Source organism: Drosophila gunungcola, chromosome 3R (assembly GCF_025200985.1).
Source record: "Drosophila gunungcola strain Sukarami chromosome 3R, Dgunungcola_SK_2, whole genome shotgun sequence".
NCBI classification, from domain to species: domain Eukaryota; kingdom Metazoa; phylum Arthropoda; class Insecta; order Diptera; family Drosophilidae; genus Drosophila; species Drosophila gunungcola.
Window position 1 is genome coordinate 29545110 of NC_069139.1, and position 15164 is coordinate 29560273.

Consider the following 15164-nt stretch of genomic DNA (forward strand, 5'->3'; position numbering starts at 1 on the left):
CTTTAAAAAAAATTATTTTCTTTTGAGAAACATCTGAAATTCATGGATAATAAAAGTTATATTCCACAGAAATGTTATTTCAGTAGCACGTCTCGGGCTCTGATACTATCGTCTCGTATGTCGGCAAAGGGTATTGGCACGGAGCGCTCTCATTAAAAAAGTTTTTCCTGTAATGCGTGGAAAGCCATTAGATGCTGGCCATGGCATTGGAGGGAGCTTTCCACTCTTTCACACCCTCTTGTGTGTGGATATCGCAGCAGCATTAAAAATCGCTTTTACAAATGGTGCCATAAGCTCTTTGGCAAACTTTTAATGTGCACATACACAGACACGCACATAGTTGGTATCGCACGAGGGCGAAAGATTTATGTGGCCAACGCGGCGTATGAGCGTTGCGAAGGGTTTTCAGCTTTAACACAGCCTGAACTGGCCTAGCGAAACCCCTGCTCAAGCATTTAGATATATTAAAAGTGTCTAGACTATGCCACATTAGTCAGCACAATAAACAATACTCACAATAATAATAAAAAAGAGCAAATATAAGGCCACCAAATGAAAACGTTGTCCGACCTGCTTAATGGTCAATAAGATCGGAATAAAACGACAACATTTATATTCCACTCGATGCAAATGATAGTAAAGCAGCTCGCATTTACAATGATTTTGTACTTTAATTAAATTTTCCCACTTGCTGGGTAGTATGTTAATTTCCCCGCCGAAAGACGATTTTCACTTTTCGCAGCTGTCGCCGAATGAATTAATGACCTTAAGGGAATGGCCGGCAGGACAATTACTTTCCGCCACAACACTGATGTAAGTGTTTGCTCGAATTTTAAATTGATTGTAAATATTAAAGTTTCCCGAGTCCTTCAACTTTAAATGCAATATTTCGCCAACTTTTCTCATTTGACCAGTGCAAACTATAATAATTTTAATATGGCCATGTAGCCGCACACTGATAGGGAAGGGTCTGGCCTACGATGGGGCTATCATCCGGGCCACCACCCACACATATCCCTTTAATTATGCTATGCCAACAGCGGGACAGAAAAGGGGAGGGCTGCATCTCGAATTTGCATAAGAGTGGCGAATGACGAGTGGAGAGTCGCAACAACTGACCGATTGGAGTATTGATTGTCGACGCTGCCAACGCTGCCAACTCTGTCAACGCTGCCAACACTGCCAATTAGCCGACTTGGTCGTCAGTGCTGCCAATTTATCTATTTGGGTCGTTCCTTTACAAGCTGAACGGACTTCGATGCAAACATATCGATATAATACAAATTTTAATAAATTGACAAGAAATTTGGGAGCTACTCTTGATGGACCGCTACTTCTTAAGAATTTACGTTTAAAAATGAAAATTAAATAGGCTTTTCTATCTCTTGGTTTGCAAAAAATATTTCAAACAGACATACATATATAGTTGCCACTTTTATTTAACTGTATTTATGTTCATTTAAAAGCTCTGGAAATCATAAGATAATTCATGTGTTTTCAGGAATCGCCGAGAGTATTCTTAAACATTGAACATAATAAAATTATTAAGATTAACTAATTAATTATAAAGAAGTTTTAAATTGGTTGATTATGGTCGCATGAGTTCTTGGAAAAAGCCTACCATCAAGGATTCGCAACGACTGAGCCTCACGAAATACAAATTTTTTTTTTGTCAAAAAAAACCCAAGAAAACTAGACAATAAGTAAATATGTAAGCTCTATCTTTCTTAAGTTCATATACCCTTGCAGCTTTTGCAAGAACTAAATACTTTTGAAAACATTAAAATTATGATTTACTTACGTATATGTTTAAAAATGTTGAAGCTATGATGATTTGCAGCTCAATTATTAGATAGTTATTTTTTATATTTTTATTATTTCAATTGGAGCTATGTGATATAGTCGTCCAATTTTGATGAAATTTATACCGTAATTCTGAAATATTTTACGATTACTATATGTCGAAGAACTAAAAAAAAAATGAAAAACAGCAAAGTTATAATTTTTTTTTTATTTGTTTTTCCGATTGTTCCTATGGCGGCTATATGCTATAGTCGTCCGATCCGGCTCGTTCCGACTTATATACTACCTGCAATAGAAAGACAACTTTTGAGAAAGTTTCATGCAGATAGCTTTAAGACTGAGAGACTAGTTTACGTAGAAACAGACGGACAGACGGACGGACAGACGGACATGGCTAGATCGACTCCCCTAGTGATACTGATCAAGAATATATATACTTCATATGGTCGGAGAAGTCTCCTTCACTGCGTTGCAAACTTCTGACTGAAATTATAATACCCTCTGCAAGGGTAAAAAAACAGCAAAGTTACAATTTTTTTTTTTTCCGATTGTTCCTATGGGAGCTATATGCTATAGTCGTCCGGTCCGGCTCGGTCCGACTTATATGCTACCTGCAATAGAAAGACAACTTTTGGGAAAGTTTCATGCAGATAGTTTAAAAACTGAGAGACTAGTTTACGTAGAAACAGACGGACAGACGGACGGATAGACGGACATGGCTAGATCGACTCTCCTAGTGATGCTGATCAAGAATATACATACTTTATACTCTGCAAGGGTATAAAAAATCTTCGAAAAATAAATCTCATATAATAAACCCTTTTTGGGCGACTTACCTTAAATTGGCCCAAGGCAAAGTAATAAACTTACGGTAAATATATTCATGTTGTCAATTGACCTCAAAGTAATCTCGTTCTTGTCTTTATGTATTAATCATTTAACAGTTTGTAAGCGAAGTTGCTCACTGACCAATTATTAGAGTATACCTATATTATTATCATTATTAAACAATTGGAGACTAATGTAAATATCTAAAACCTATGCCTTATTTACAGTGTCGACCAAGGACAACATATCCTGTTCTCGAAATAGATTGTTGGCAACACTAATTGCTCTCATACAAAGCCATAGATGCTTCACCCAACCGTTAATGTCTCGCTTCAGTTACAATAACGGAAATGAGTTTTAATGTGAAAATAATTGCATGTCATTGACGTTGACAACAGCAACAGTACATAAGCAAACAGACAATGCGAGAATATTCATATAATATCATTAAATTCCATTTCGTATTTGCTCTCTGATGAATGACAGGCAATTCAAGTTGCTACTGCCAGTTCTGGGTGCTTACCCTCTTTTCTCCGAGCCCTACTAAATTGATTCGAATTGAAATGCAAAACCTTGAATAACATTCTGGCGATGAGCAGCGGTTTGAGACTTTTCTTTGACTCATAATTTTCTGGCCTTAATTGAAAAGTGAAATCCATGGGGCCAATCAAATTGATTTCTCTTTTTCAACATTTGCTTGCTTTATCTATTTTCATTCATATTAATAGATGTTCACAAGGGGCTTTTAGCTTAATCATGTTGAATTTTAGTTACAGTTGAATTTTGTATGGTTGGTTCAAGAATATATTTTTTTATGCGTTTTTATATCTTTTTATAAATACATATGCATTGATTTGGCAACTATATTTTTATATAAAATCTTTTAATCTTTTTGTGCACCGAAATAACCTTATCCGCTTTCAATTTTGATTTGGTTATTTCACATAGCTAATTCACTCACCATAAATTGTGGTTTCTTGAAAATTCTTGTTTCAATTCAAGCATCAAGGATAAAAACAAATAATTTCTTATTTCTTGAACACATTTGCCGAGATAAAACTGGGCTTGAATAATGAATTCTGAACATTCGTCAATCATAAACTTTGATTGTAGGGCCACGGCAAAAAAGATTATCACTGCAGGAACAGGAAAATGAAAATGACAGAAAACATCGCCAGCACGTCCCTGAAGAAGGTACGAGTTGAGAGGCCAATACGGCAATTGACCTGAGGGTGAAGCTTGGTAACAGGAATATTTGACATTTAAATAAATAATTCATTTATTCGACGACAAACCGTGTAAATTCCCAAAGTCTGGAGTCTGCGGGGGAACTCATAGAAATTATTAATAATTTATTTCAGCTCATTCCAAGGATTTGGCACGCCGGCCACACGTTTCGGCAATTTCCGGGCAACAAAACCGGAAAAATACTTGAAAACGTAATAAATTTCCAAGACTCTGGGCCGAGTTTTTGTGTGTCCCGCCTGACTGTTTGTGTCAAGGGTCGACATCTGTGTAGCGCGATGCGGTGGGTGGCACAGGGTCAGATGTGAGTGCTTGACAAACTGTTGCCGGGACCAAATCAATGACAGAAAATTACACACGAATGCCTTGGGGCATTCCTGAAGAGATTTGCAAACGCAACATTCGCTGACTCTCCCTTTGAGGGGTGGGAAATTAATTTCTTTACGGAGTTTGCGCCTGGTTAAGTTCCGGGGGAAATTGCCATTTATTTAATGACCTGGCCTTAACTTTTGATTTCCACTCAGGTTTAATTTTAAACTCGAAAACTTTGGCCCTAAGCCAATTAAATTAAATTGTTTCAGCAATGAAAATGCGTTTTAAGGTCTTAAAGTCTTAAAAAATGTATAATGCTCTGCACTTAGTAAAACAAAGTTGCACTACATTGCCTAAAATGGAGTTTTATGACCGTCTTGACTTATTGGATTATGTTCCCGACTTAAGGCAATCAAAGTTATTAATAAACTCCGATTACATAAAAAAATTTTGGGAAATTGAGGGACATTGGGCTATCACAAAGTTTTAAAAATTAAGAGGTCAACTATTATGCTCGGTCGGGATGATATGTATGTAACCAAAACTCTAATAATAAACTACCCTGCCCGGTAAAGTACCCGAACAGTTAATTGCATTTAATTTTAATTTTTTAGTTCTTTAAATCTAAACCTCTAAACTCGATGTCTTACTTGAGAGTTGAACAAGACTCCAGAGGAGCGCTGTATGTAGCGATTTGGAACGTCGTCTTTCGCGATGTCTCGGTAGCGTAAAGATTACGTGTTAGGCAGCAAATCTAGAGATCGCTGTTACGGATCCGCCTACATGCAAGAATTTTTTTTCTCAACAACGAAAGAAATATAATTTTCGATTCCAGTTTAATGATCGTTTTCAGTTTTGTATCGTTCCAATTGGATCAAATACTTGCATGTTAAATCATTAATTTTACTTAATGCAAAAGTGACTAATATTAAAACGCTAGTCATTATTACCATATTGTGGCCTTAACCATGATGGGCATAACATCACTGTGGGTGGCAGTCCAGGTAGTGACGAATTGCACCGAGAGTGTGCGGCGGAGACTACTTTAAGAACTTCAGCTGCGTCAGTTCTTTCAGTGTGCATCGAAAAAAAAACGTCGTCCTTCAGAGTGATTCCCAATGACTGTATTGTTGCACACCCTATAAGTTGGCTTCAGAACAAATAAAATTAGTTAATTTAATGTGCAACTTCAATTACATTTACCTTCGTTCAAGTCAATTAAAGTTGTTTACTACGCATCCTCAAGTGCAAAACCGAAGAAAAATAAAAAGTATTTAACAATATCAACAAAGCATCTCCACAGCACCTCGAACACTCAGCAAAATGAGAGCAAATGAAATCCAGCGGAGCATTTTGTATAAATTATTTTCCGCGTGGCAGACACACAGACTACAAAATACAAAAACGAAAACGAAAAAGAATAACTGCCTCAGAGCAGTCTTAAATCAAAACACCAAAGCTTTTCAATGCCACGTGCTTGGAGGTCAAAAAATGAGCACAAGTCTAAGGGGGAGGGTGTCCCGTGGTCCTTAGTCCTCAGTCCTGTGCCTGAAAAGTGGGTCTGGACGCGTGCGACGGACAAGCTTAGCTGAAAAAGACCATTAACAAAGTAAACAGCTGCCGAAGAGCCTCCAGTCTGCGGACTTTGAAGAGGGGCTCCTCAATTCAGTCGAGTCAGCATTATATTGTGCAGAAAGTGGAGGGAAAATTAAAGAAATCTCTTTGTTTTGACACCTCATTGTGTGGGAACTTTTCGGTCCGCGCTGATAAAATCGGCTGCAGAACATTGTGTGTACATATTAGCATAATTTTAGGCAGTTTTAAATAAGCAGCTATAAAATTACCGCCCTCATGACACTGAAGCTTACCAGATGCCACTTCAACTGATATAACGTTATTTTAAGTTTATTTTGGGCAGCTAACACCAAGCTATCGCTGGTCTTCCTGCGCAGCAAGAACAGCTGGAAGTGCTGTTTATCTCATTTTCACAAGTTATTGCAAATGACGACACAGATTCTACTTCCCTGTGGTGGACTTGGCCTCGTTTTGATTAAATACAAACACAGAATGGATGCCCACGGTCGGAAAGAATCCATAAAATCAGATGTTATTAATTGGAGCAATCACCAAAAGATTTTTATCATGTGGTATGTAGAATATATTGGAGATTATTTGAATACGAAGCTAAAAGAACTTGGCTAACGATGCCTACTGATAAGGCCTCGCAAAAGTTAGTTAAGTCTGTGCTCAAAAATGTAAAGGGTTCTATTTAAAATTGTTAAATTTTTACCAAGAGTTCCATAAAAACCTATAGGTAGCTGTTCCGACTGACGTACAAATAAAAACAGAACCGTAATTGGTAGCTCAACGCCACCACAAGACATCCGTCAGTGGCGGTGGCGAACGAACGTCCCGCAAAACCCAAAACGGCACATATCGGTTATTGAAATTGTCTCGCAGGTGTCATTAACGTTGGCAGCACTTTACGGCAGTACGGCAGTTTCGGGCCATGGCAAAATCAGGAGCAGCAGGTGCTTCCATTTGTGGCGGGCATAAACGATATGAAGGCCGCAGGATCCTGCCTAGCCCTCCAGAGCAACTCTCCTCTTTCCATTCTCATCCTCATCCTCATCCCCATCCTCATCTCCATCCTCATCCACCGACGCCTCTGTCCACTGCTCGGCATTGTCATTAATTTCGATTTATGGTCATTAAGCTGAGGCATCGGCTCCTTTCTATTTAATGCGGAAAATATTTAATGAGTCCCTGTAATTTATGCACCTTTTTTGCAGAGTGTGATTCGAGAGAAAGTAAATTATCCCGCCTGTCGATTTGCGTTTATGATTTCAATTAGTGCCTACCAGAGGCTGTGGCCATGTCCTGCCATATCTCGGCCACATGAGCTTTAAGTTCGCACTTAAATTTTGGCACTTTTTTGCGTGTTCGGTGGCAGCCCGAAAACTTTTGTTTCTTTCGCCTCGCCCCGAGGCGGAAAAAAGGAAAATTATGAAAGAGTCGCAGCATATTTTCTTGCATACTTTTTGCACAAATAACAAACCATAAATAACGTCATACGCTCGCCCAAATGCCAGCCAATGTTGGCCTCGCCCCCCAAAGCATCCCATCTATATATTTCTTTGGTTCGCCTTCGGTTTGCTTTTAGGCCAAAGTTTTTGAACTACTTGCACGTCTCTTTTTGTGCGACGTTTTTGGTATTTTTTGTCATTTTCGTTCCTGTTTTTTTGTTGCCTTCATCTTCCTCTTAGCAACCCTGCTGTTTTCTGTCTTGGCCGTTTCTGCGCCGGCTTGGTCGGGCACTGGCACGGGCGCGGGCACGGGTCCGGGCATCTTCATCTGCTTAAGGCTGGCCCGCCTTCCATCGCAGCTCCAGCCGCCCGCTGCCTGTCGCTGCTTTATGTGGCCGCCGTCGCGAGACTGAAACTTCAATAGGGCGAAAATGATAAATGGCCGTGCTGGGGATTTTTTCGGGATTGGTAGAGACGGGGTGATAGGGGTGGATAGGAATGGCAGGGGCCATACGCGAGAATAATGTTCGCGAATAAAAATGATCAAATAATTTGGCTTCTGGAGTGAAGAAAACAGAATACAACCTTTGCAATTGAAAAATACATATTAATTTATATATTTTGTCATAGTATATTAAGGCTTGCATTTTGTTACAATCAAAGACAGACAATAACACATGTAAATAAAATATAACTTAGTTAGTTTACTCTGAAAAAGATCCAAGGAGAAGAAATTTTAGTAACAATACACAAAAGGGCTTGCTTAGCTTTTCGAAGTTTAGCGCGCATGCGAAGCTTTAGTTTCCAATTGGTTTTAGTTGCGAAGATATCGGGCGGGAAAGTTTCAGCGCTGAAGACGCGGTTTTATATATATACTAATATTAACTTATATATATATTAATCTACAAATTATATTGAAAAATAGTTATTCTTACAAAAAAAAACATAGAACAAAATATAGAAATTGCAGAAAAAAATTATAATATGCGCACAACGTATAAATATAAACGGAGAGAATAAGAACATTAAAATTAATTTAAAGTTTCAATAAGTCAATAAGACTTAATTTGCTGTCGGATTGTTTTGAGAGTTATAAAAGTTCTTTTTAGATTACTGTTCCCAATTATTATGTTGCATCTCATAAGGCGGTCTTAAGGCTTTTGAAGGGCCTTCGTTCAGCACTCAAACAGCACTCAAACAAGAAGAGCTCGAAATTCCGCCATACCTGCACATCGGAAGCCCAATGCGTGCGTTTTCCCTCTGTGTTTACACAATTCAACCGCAAAATCCTTTTGTTTGCCAAATATGCATGTGGATGTGCATGTGTAAGTGTGTCAGTGTGTGCTCTGCATTGTTCGCAGTGGGTGTGTGTGAGTGCGGGTGCCTTGTTCTAGTCTTTGCGATAATGATGTTTATTTAATGCATTTCAGGTGCAAGGTGCTATTTGCCGTTTGACGTTTTGCGCGCCATCGTACGTCGGATTTCTGCTCAGCATCAACCTAAACTCCTTAAAAAGTGATGAGAAGTATTTCCGTATTTGTACCTAGATTCTTTGATTTCTGATGTTTGTTGATTAAATATGACTAATAACATACATGAGTAAAATTAATCTCATCCTATTTCTATTTTTTCGAAACTACTTATTTTGGAACGGGTAACTTAAAAGCCAAATGACTATTCTAAACAATAACACAAATATAAAAATACTGATTGAGCGGAAAATGTTGCATTAGTTTAAATTTATGCATGACCAAAAATTCAAATTGTGTTTAAAATGTCAGTTTGCTCACATAGAGAACAGACCAAGAACATAGTTCTTAATCTGAGAGCATTCGTTCTTAAAAGCCGTGTTAGCACGAAAATTCTTAATTTAAGAACATTTCTGTACTGAATTCGTAACTAGCTTGAGGACATGTTGGTATTAAACTACTTACCAAACGGGTTTAATTTGATAACATTTTGGTATGGAACTGTTATATTTCGTAAGCATATACTTTTTGAAAAGAAAAAAGAAAAAAAGATACGCTTACAAAAAAGGCCGATTCAATATTAAAATGTTTTCAAATTAAACCCCTTTTGTTACTAATATATAAGTAACTAACACTAACATGTTCTCAAACTAAACACCTTTATTTATTAATTCAATGTTCTCAGATTAAGAAAAATGTTCTTGGCTTACTGTGCAGTAACAAACTTAACCCAGTTTTTGATACAAGCCGACGAGTTTCTTATTCATTAAGAAGTTTTAGTTTCGGCTTATTATTTTGGCGATAACAGCCACAATTCACATTAAAATAAAAACCTGTCCTTAAATGACGTTTATAAAATGTTTATAAAAAATTCCATCAAAAGTGTATTTCCGAACTTTTACCTGGTACCTAAGTCAAGAAAATGGACTCCTGCCATCACTGTTCTGAAAGAAACATCCGCTTTTGCGCTAACACTAATGCCCTGCTTGGGCATTGGCTTATTGGGGTGAAGTGAATGCGAAAACGGTGGGAGGTGGTGCTTGTGGGGGGTGAGATAGTGGCGCTCATTATGCCGAGCGTGGCTCCATTCCATGCGCCCGAGCAGCTGCGACGTGCAAGCGATAAGCGAGAGCGTTAGCTCAATGTCATACGCTGCGTATACGTAATGACCGGGCATCCAGTCACTGCCCCAAAACGCTCCGAAGCATTGTCCCTTGAAATGCAACACACGTTTTTGTGGCACTGCATTTATCGTACCCACCCCAATGGCAACACTTTACCCATAAATAATGCGCATAATCACATTTAAATAAGTAATTTAATTTGTGAGAATCACATATCGTTAAGTTCTTAAGCTTCATAATGAAAGCGAGCGAAACGAGGGAGCGATACGCGGCTTCCCCGCTAATTGTAGCTTATTCGAAGACACAATACTTGGGTGCAATCGAATTAAGGGGAATTCACTACTCACATGGTTTCCCAGTGATCATTAAATCCATTGAGATAGCCTGAAATGTTTGATACGCATGCTGAGTTGACGATAGCAACGCAACCCGTTTCTATTTATAACAAACAGACTGCGGCCGTAAATAGATTTATTTACCTTACTGCGAGCATAACTACTGTTGTCACACCAGGTTCACTTTCCAAAAAGTTCGGTACACCCTGAGTTGCCTATTGGGACGGCACTTTTTCAGTTGTTTCCGTAGTGTAGCGGTTATCACGTGTGCTTCACACGCACAAGGTCCCCGGTTCGAACCCGGGCGGGAACATGCCAATAATTATTTTGACCAATTTCCTTTTTTTAATTATTTATGATTTGATTTGAGAATTAAAATGAAAATTCAAAGAATAAACCATCTCTATAAATTTCATGTAAATATCATTTGTGTAAAGATATTGATAACTTAATTGCTTAAGACTATTTTATCACCCCGCCGTGCCAACATTGGTTTTGAGAAACGGTATCTTATTTTTAAGAAGATATTTAAAACATATTTTAATGAATTTAATTGCTATTTTTCTGCAACCTAAAATAATATTATTTAAGAAGTGTTGATGATAAATAATAAAAACCACCAAATTTGACTCGAGTTCAAGCCATTCCATTTTTCTGCAAAATTAAAATATAATCTGTTTGAAGTGCTAATGATAACTAAATAAAACGCCAGTTGGCCTTCATTTCATCACTCGAGTTCAATCCCAATCGAGGACGAGTGAAAATATAGTTCTTTTGTTCCAGACGTCTTTTATTTTTCCCGCTTCCAAGTGACTGTGACTCCCTTTAAGAATAATATGTATATATTTTGTATTTATCTTTACCATTCAAAGGCAGTAAAAATAGATTGCGCAGGCAATCGAAAAACAACCCCGGCTGTTGCTGTTCGTTCTGCTTGCTGGCTGTCGCACCGGCGGCTGTTTGTAATTCCCAAGTGCTTGTTCTGCTAGTAGGTCGATATAAAACGCCAGCCGCCAGCACGAACTCCGGAAGTGTATTCTGTGATTGTTCTGTGCATCGATCGATACCGCATCTGCTTATCAGATCTGTTCAGAGCCGACCCTCCGTCACACCTTGTGTTTCCCAGTAATTCCGCCTGGCGTTGCCGTGGCTACCTGCTCCGGACCGGCTTTCCGCTGCCTTCCGCCGGACGACGACGGGTTGTCCGGCGGCTGACGCACGGTCGCGCACCCGATCCGTCGCCCCCCCCGCCCCGCGTACCCTGGTCTCGGCCGGGGGCCGTATCGGGCGGGGACGGACGGCGGTCCGGTGCTGAAGCCCGACCGACAGTTGCCCGAGTCAGCCACTTTCAAAATTTGTTGGTTAAGTAACTTAGTAGCTTAGCTTCGGATTTTCGTAACAAATTTGCTGTTCAGAACACTTCCAATGTACGCGGCATTGCCGAGCAATTTGCCCATTCTTTTGCTTCTTTACCAGTTGGTAATCTCTTTTTATTTTACACTATTGATTAAAAAGCAGTTAAAATTCCCTTTTGGAACATAACGTCTAAAGAGGATTTCATTTGGTACTTTTGTGGGCAGAAGGTAAAATGAAATATATTTATTTGTTATTCCAAATAAATTTCATATCCCTCCCGATAAAATACACGTATGCCATTGTGTTTTCCAATCCTCGAAATTTTCCAAAAAGTCCCTCTCCGGTATAGCCATCAGCGCCTTCTTCGATTCAGCTTTTATCTCCTCAATCGCCTCGAAACGCGTTCCCCGGAGTGGTCTCTTGAGTTTTGGGAATAGCCAGAAGTCACACGGTGCCAAATCGGGGGGAACGATGTGCGTCGAATTTTCGAGAAATGGTCACGAAGATCGAGTGCAGTGTGATACGGTACATTATCGTGATTCTGGTCGTTTTAGACGATCATATCAGTAAGGTCTCTTACAGTCAACCGACGATTTTTTCGCACTAATTCGTTCACATCATTGACGTGTTGGTCATCAGTTGATGTCGATGGTCGCCCGGACCGCTTCAGGTCATCATCATCATTACGTTCTCGACCCTCTTTGAAGTATTTTTCTGCGACGTGGTAGAATCACCAAAGGCTATCTGCAACATCCTCAACGTTTCCGTTTTGATGGCTGGTTGGTAAACACAAGCGTAAATATATAACTGATAATGACATTGTTATGAAACTTGGCAGTCCTGTCGATTTAAGAAAACACCGCCATAGTAATATGTCAAAATAGACTTCAGTATTTCATGCGTGCTCAAGATAGCACATAATTATTGATAAAAACTTATTACTGGTGAATGGTTTGGATCATGACTTGTTAAATGGGTAATAAACTTTTCTTTAATGTAACTAAACTTGTAAATATTCCGACTGCAGCAAGTAAATAAAAAAAATGTTAACTTATTTTTTAGTTATTACTTTTTATGTAGTTCGAACGAAAACGGAAGTTATCTTCAACCAGTCGCTATTTTTATACCTTTGCTCTCATACCTAAAAATGAGAAGAGTAAAATTGTTTCCCCGATCAATTCTATGATAGTCGTTCAAATAGCCATCCGATCAGCAAAATTTCTTAAAGTGATTAGAGTACACACAAAAATATAGGAATTGAATAGCTGTATGTAAATGGTCTAACACTCCTTGGATTAACAGAAATACAATAATGCAATCTTATAAAGGCAAGCAACATTTAAAAATAATTACATAAATATTAATAATTAAAAAAAAAATTATTTTGTATATAGGCATGTAGATTATTAGAATCAACAATCGTCATTTCTATTAATGCTTTAGGAAATCGAAATTATGGTCTAGAAAGCCTGTTATTGTGTTTAAAAATTGTATTTTTTATGGTAATTTACCGCTTTTATAGTTAAACAAAAAACCGAAATAGATCCCTTTCTTAGTCAGTTCACTGCAATCTGGACAACAGTTTGTGACCTTCTTTCAAGTGTTTCCGTAGTGTAGCGGTTATCACGTGTGCTTCACACGCACAAGGTCCCCGGTTCGAACCCGGGCGGGAACAAATGAAAATTATTTTTAAGTGTTCTAAAATGCTTTTTTTTTATTTTTTTTTGTTTTTAACAAAAAAATTGTAATCTTGAATTTCGCCTAAGAAAATCTAACCTTTTACATACAATTTTGATTTAAAAAAAATAACCAATTGCACATTGGCGCGCACTACTTAATTTTATAAAAAGTTCGGGTAGCTATCTTTTACCCGTAACATTAGCTCTTTTTTGTTTTATGCATAAGTATTTATTGTGTTTTTCTCCGCAGTCATGCAAATGTTTATAAATAGCACTTAACAAAAAAGTTACCCAAACGGGAAAAAGCAATGCATACTTTTAGGCATTACCTGTTATTTAGTCGAAGTACTTATCCCCTATAATTGCACATAATGGTTAACTGCCCCACACATATTCACGGTAATTTCATTTTCCTTTCCCCCAACAGCCCGTCAAATTTTTAATGCCATCGTGGTGCACCCGAAACAACATTAATTCACATTTATTTACTGTATCATCTGGCTGCTATTGGACAGCAACTTTTGCGCACTTTGCATTTTTATTGCACAACATCCGGTAACAAGGACTTTTTGCAGCATTCAACTGTGAGAGATTCCGGCGGACAGCAACCCCAAGTCAGCCCCAAAGAGCCATTACCACAATGCCAGCGATGCTGCAATTACAAACAGTTGTTCAACTGCTTGACTTGAAATGCAGCGGGGCCAGTGGCTTGAATGCGAAATCGCCCGCACTCGTAGTTCCAGTGCGAGTTCGAGTATCTGTATCTGATGCCGTCGTTTGTGGCTAACGGATTAAAGCGCGTACAGCCGTGGCAGCGTTGAAAGGCCGGATGACGAGCCGCGCATGCGTCCCCGAAATCCGGGAAAAGCCAACCCGTAAACCGTAACCCGTAACCCGTCACCCGCAATCCGCAACCCGAAATCCGCTACCCGTTACCCGTAACCCGTAACCCGGACGGAGATTCTGGAAGCGGGATCACGGACCAGGGGTCTGCGGTGGTCAATGGCGTCCGGTGTCATTGCGTTTCCGTTTGAGTTGGCAATTTATACAATTTCGCTGGTGCTGCTTGTAAAATGGAAAATGGAAAATGAAAAACTTTGCCACCGCCACCGCACATTTACTTACTATGCGGCTCGAAGCGCGCACTTTTGTCCGGCCTCGCGTTTGGCAACGTTAAATTGATTTATAATTTCAGCCCGTCCGAGCGTCGCGTTTTAACTTTTCCTGCACCGGCCAGTTCCCGTTCATTTGGCATTTTTTAATTCGCATTTTTAACGCACCGACCGACCGAGTTTTCCCCCTTGGAAAAACATTCTTTATAGCGCAAATGTATGCATTCTCCACGGTCTTTCATGTTTGTATGAATTTTTACGCCAAATTGGTAACTTGCCTGCATATATATGCCCATGTGAACATATATCTACGGGGGACTTTCTCTTTGTAAGCATGCTGCACAGCCTTTAATTAAAAGTCAAAAGTTCAGCAATTGATACTGTAATCAATTTATGAGCGGCCTGTTTTATTTATACGCTTGCTGTTAACGGAGCTTCGGTGGCGGTGCCCAAGTAGCGCCAATCAGCATTTATGGGTCAACAAACATAACGGTCGGCGAAATTTTTGAAATGCTTTTTGTGAGCACAAGAAAATCAGGAATCGGACGGCCTTTTGAGAGTCCAAATCAAAGCGGCTTTTATGTGAGCGTTAATCATATTAATAATGCTGAAGTACATAAAGTGGGAGGCCATTAAGACTATTCGCGGCTGCACATAGAGAAAACTTAAGACTTTTGTCAATCAATCTGCGCTCTATACTACAAGTCTATCAACACAAAATACTAAAAATACTCTAGTCATTCAAAATACTGAATATTTTAGAAATTTTGTAATATTGTTTGAAAATTATGTTGAGATATTAAAAAAGAAATAGTTAGTTTTTCGTTTGTATTTAAGTTAGATTGAAAACTTACAAACATATAAAGAAATATAAT

General features: G+C 38.8%; 2 non-coding genes across 2 annotated transcripts; both read left to right on the top strand.

Moving 5' to 3' along the window:
* The first annotated feature begins 10382 nt into the window (after positions 1 to 10382).
* On the top strand, positions 10383 to 10455 carry Trnav-cac (transfer RNA valine (anticodon CAC)). Its single transcript has one exon. It is a non-coding gene; the product is annotated as a tRNA-Val (tRNA).
* Positions 10456 to 13100: 2645 nt separating this feature from the next.
* On the top strand, positions 13101 to 13173 carry Trnav-cac (transfer RNA valine (anticodon CAC)). The gene has a single exon. It is a non-coding gene; the product is annotated as a tRNA-Val (tRNA).
* The last annotated feature ends 1991 nt before the right edge of the window (positions 13174 to 15164 follow it).